This window comes from Lipotes vexillifer, unplaced genomic scaffold, assembly GCF_000442215.2.
Source record: "Lipotes vexillifer unplaced genomic scaffold, Lipotes_vexillifer_v1.1 scaffold459, whole genome shotgun sequence".
In the NCBI taxonomy this organism is placed as follows: domain Eukaryota; kingdom Metazoa; phylum Chordata; class Mammalia; order Artiodactyla; family Lipotidae; genus Lipotes; species Lipotes vexillifer.
The window spans coordinates 1,292,179-1,297,415 of NW_006769874.1; positions in this window are offsets into that span (position 1 = coordinate 1,292,179).

Here is a 5,237-nt window from a genome sequence, read left to right on the forward strand (position 1 = left end):
CGTGGGAGGGGGGGGGGGTTGGGGGGGCCGGGGGGGGGGTCTCAGCTCCACCCAGCCCTTTGGGACGCTCAGGTGCCTGTTCCCGCATGACTTCTGGTGACACCTCCGTGTCCGGGGAGCAGGCGCTGTCTGGAAATGCGGCCCCCAGGGCTCACCACGACGGACACTAGAGCACCCTGAGGTGTAGAAAGGAAGGCGGGGCCCTAAGGAGGTCGGCGCCCTCGTGCTAAGGATGGCTCGAAGAGACCCCACCTCCTCCCCCAGTTCCCGCTGTGCCGTAGTCAGTGGTTTGACTTAGGAAATAAGAGTATAGTTTGGGCCCAATATTCCTGCTTATAACAAAGTGAATCAGTTATACATACACATATATCCCCATATCTCTTCCCTCTTGCGTCTCCCTCCCTCCCACCCTCCCTATCCCACCCCTCTAGGTGGTCACAAAGCACCGAGCTGATCTCCCTCTGCTATGCGGCTGCTTCCCACTAGCTATCTATTTTACTTTTGGTAGTGTATATATGTCCACGCCACTTCTCTCACTTATCCCATCCGCTGCTATTCTTGATTAGAACACTTAAAAAAAAAGTTCCGTGTTATTATATACTTTTCCAATAAAATACGTGAAAGGGAAATCTTGTAGCGGTTTTGGTGAATATCACGTGCATTTGTAAGTTTTCATTTAAGATATTCTCCAAAAATCATCTTAGTTCCCTCTATCTGTAGATGCGATGCTGTTTTATTCACTCCTTAGGGAAAGGAGGACTGAGCCTGACCCAACCAGGGCCCCGAGCTCAATGTGTCCAGACGTGTGGGACCAGGAGGTTTTATCACGCTGAGCATCTCAGAGGACACGCCAGTCTCACTTGGCACACACTAGCATCAGCTCCTCTCTGAAGACGTGCAAACAGCGTGGCCATGCGGCTCTAGGGGGGCAGCTGGAAGCCGTAAGCGGAGAAGCTGCAATTCCAGCCTGAGAATGTCCGACCTCTTCACGTACCATCTGCCGAAGCACGTTGCTTCCTGTTAGTTCTTCAGAAATCCGAGGCCTTATCTTCCATTACCCTCTACTTACTAAAGCGCACACTTCCAAGCATCCCACTAGGTTTCTTCTGGGTGCCTGGGTTTGACTGGCCTTTTGGTGGCCTTTAAGACAAGCTCTCCTTGCAGGATGTTTCCAGAAGTCTCCACAAGGGGCACGTGATACTTTTGGTCGATAAGGAGCAGGGCTGACAGGGTTAGATGCTGGCGCAGGATCACGGGCGCCTTACACCCTCCCGAGCATCCCCCTTGCCAACCCTGAGTGGGAACCTCTCCCCCCGCCCCGAGGTCTGCGGGAGATTCTTCTCTTCTTAGCGCATTTCATTTTGTCCTTGTCTTCTTGTCGGGTGGCCCGAGGTGCGGGAGTGAGATGCACATCATTCCCAGGGACTGATGGCCAGGACAGGGGGAGAGAGGAGGCCACAGCTGCAGACCCATCGGGGAGCCTTCAGGAAGCCGCTGTGAGTCCGTCACAGCTTCAAGTCAGCCACATGGGAGTATTGACACCTCTCGATTGCTGCAAGTCAGGGCTGTTGTCTCTTCCCAGACAGCCTGGTACCAGCACACGGCTGCATAGAAGGGGGTCCAGTACTGGCTGGCAAAACTCGGCTCAGCACGCCCTGTGTGTGCGAGTGTAGACCATCTACACCCTCAGACCACCTGCCCGATTAGTGGAAAGCCTGTCGGATTACAGAGGAAGAGAACATAAAAGAGCCTGGACCATGGAGGAGTGTCTGTAACCCCGCATGAGAGGCACAGGCCACGGGGCCGGGCTGGCGTGCGCGGCAGAGAGAGACGGGCAGAGACTGGGCTGTGGGTGCCGGGTGGGGGCAGGCGAAGGGTGTGAAGACGGACGGCGCCTCGCACCTCCCCGTTCTCCTGTTTTCTGATCACAGCCCACAGACTGCTGTCCTGCAGGGGCCCTTTCACTGAAGACCCCGTGACATCGAGCGTGGATGGGTCAGGACATGGCCCTGGGTGGTCAGCCGTCCTCCCAGCCATCCTTCCAGGAAAGCGTCGTCGCCCCCACTTTTCAGATGAAGACGTAACCTCCGCAAGGTGATGTGCCTGAGGTCCCTTGGCCAAAGAGCAGCAGGGCTACACTCAAGCCAGGGCCGAAGGACTCCCAGCTAGACGGCAGCCTGTCTGGTCCTGACTTTAGAGCCGAGGGCACGTCCGGCATCTGTGGCTGAGCTTGGGAGAGGAGTGGCTCGACTCTGCATCCAGGGGACGGCTTCTCTGACAATCCCCGGTGCACTTGTCCTCAGGCCTATGGTTTCAGTGAAAAGGAGCCTTAGCAACAGACACTGTGTGAGATCTCGGTGGGTTAGAGAACAGTGCGGCCACAGACGAACTCATGGTGGGCCTGGGTCTGGTGTTCCGGGATTCAGGCTCAGGGATGTTTTCTTCTTAGTCTCAAGCATTTCCCGATTTTCAAAGAAGCATTTCTCCACTTCACGTCCATTAGGATGGCTACTCTAACAAACAAACAAACAAACAAACAAAGAAAAAACAAAACCAGTAAACAACAAGTGTTGGCGAGGGTGTGAAGAAATTGGAGCCCTTGCACTGTTGGTGGGAGTGGAAACTGGTGCAGCCTCTGTGGAGGCAGTATGGAGAGTCCTCAAACAACTAAAGCTAGAATTATCACGTGACCCAGTACGCCTCTTCTGCGTATAGTCTCAGAAGAACTGAAACCAGGGTCTTGAAGAGATATTTGCACACCCATGTTCATAGCAGCGTTATTCACAACAGCCAAGAAGAGAAAGAAACCCACGTGTCCACTGGTACCCATGGATAAACGGAACGCAGTGCATTTGTGCAGTGGACTATGACTCAGCCTTAAAAAGGAAGGAAAGACTGACACAGGCTGCAACATAGAAGAAATCCGAGGACGTTATGTGCAGTGAAATAATCATTAAGAAAAAAGCCAAGTACTGTCCGCTTCTACGTATGCGAAGTTTCTGGAGGAGTCAGATCCATAGCGACAGAAAGGAGGGGGTGAGGGAGGAACTGGGGGAAGGGCAGGGGCGCTAGCGTTTAATGGGAACAGAGTGTCAGTTTGGGACGATAAAAACGTTCTGGAGATGGATGGTGTGGATATTGCACAATGGTGTGTAGGTACTTAATGCCGCTGAACTGTATGCTTAAAAACGGGTAAGATCGTACATTTTATGTATATTTTACCCCAGTTTTATAAAAGAGACATTTTGAGGGTGACTGTTGTTTGCGGGGGGCGGGGGGGTTCCCGTGAGCACGGGCGGTGTGCTCGGGAAGCCTCTGAGAGGTACGTGATGCATTTCCCAGTTCCCGTCAAGGCCACGGCCAAACATAGGGTCCGTTCACCACCCCGACCCTTAGATAAATCAAAATCGTTGCCTGAATTCTTGGCAGAAGTTATTATGAAAATATAGAGGAAAAGCTTTTCTCCATTAAATGTGAAAATTATATTTTCCTTTGTATTAGTGTTTCCCTAGAAGATTCTTTACGATACAATTTTAAGTTTGCCTCTGGATCTAGTCTTTCAAAGTGAATTAAAAAAAAAAACCTATTAAATAGTGGATAAAGTGAACTTTTAAACTTTAAATCTGCTTGATTTGTTTATGTGTTTATTCCACAGATTTATTAAGCGTCTACTGTGTGCCAGGCCCCGTGCAAGGAGCTGACGGGGAGGGGAGAGCAGACGTGAGGCCCACGGGAGGCCTTTGGACTGGGTTGAGTCAGGCGCTATGCTGGGGTCTGGCTGGGGCATGTCAGAGGTAGGTCCCAGAGGTGGACCTGAGTGGCGGGTAGGGATTCCCAGGACAGAGGCTGGAGTGTCCCAGACAGCACACCAACACCTGCAGGCTGTGTGCAGGGAGGGCTCAGTGGCCTCTGCTGGATTTTGGAAAGAAAAAGGCGTAGATGACCAGGATTTTGAAACAGGGATGGCATTACCTGAATAGGGATGCTGAGATTTGCAAGCCTCGCAGCCAAGGCTGGGTACCTGCTGTATTACAAGAAGCGAGTCACAAGGGAAAAGAAACCAAAATCTGCTACTGGTAGCAAAGTAGCTGTGGTTCTGAGGCCCATCATGTACTCTTTAATCACACTTTCATCTTGAGTCTTTTCCTTTTCTCAGAGAAAATAATTTGGAGAAGACGAGAACCTTGTCACTTTACGTCTTTAAAGAAGGCAACTGTCTGGGTGCAGAGCTGGCGTCTTTGACGGGAATGACGGGACAGGGTGACAAAAACATCCTCAGAGATGGGTGTTCAGAGGATCCTGAAGCTTCCACTACAAAACATTGTCCTTTTCACAGAATCCTTTGAAAATATGCAGAAAAGAATTACTAGAAAGAAAGAATAGTAATAAAGCTTTGACCTAGCAGAGCTGCTTGACACCCAGTTCACGAGGCTCATGGGACATCCAGTTCACGAGGCTCTGTGTTGAGGGTGTACTGGCGAAAAGCTGTGTCTGCAAAGGGCCCACAGACTGTTGGAGACGTAAACAAAGGTCAGGGAATAAACCTATTGCTTGGAAACAGCAAAGTAACACCCACTGAATATTGTCGTGTGCCAGGCTCTGTGCCCAACAGAGTTTTATGTATTATTTGGTCTCCACAATAATCCCGTACGGTCTGTTGTTATTATCCCCATTTTACGGAAGAGGAAAGTTCAGAGTGGTTCGGTGAATTGTCCCGGGTCACAAAGCAGGGAAGTGACTGAGCAGATGCTGACCCAAAGGCTCTGACCGTGGCCAGTAACCCAGGGACTCTCAGCCCTGGCTGCACAGTAATGGGATTAATGAGGGGACTTTGAACCTACCCATGTCTCCCAGACCAACCGAGTCAGGCTGCCCCGGGGTTAGCCGAGACATGGGGGTTTCTAGAGCTCCCGGATCCCACAGTGAGTCCAGGAGAAGGTCAGCAAGAGCCCGAGAGGCAGTAATGCTGTGAGGAGACCTCCCCGTTTCGCCAGCAGAGCCTCTGGCCGTAGCATTGTGGAGGGAGCCAGGCAGGACCGACCGTGCGCGGGAAGCATTCGTGCCCAGTGTTCGCCAGCAGGCCTGTCTAGACAACCACATGAGGTGGCTTTGCCCCACCTAAGGGCGCCTGATGTCTGTAGATGGGTACATGCTTTCAGGGTGTGGAATTTACTTGTGTAGGGAGTAAAGAATCTAAATGCCATCAGCAGGAGAATGGTTAAGAAGCAGTTTCTGGG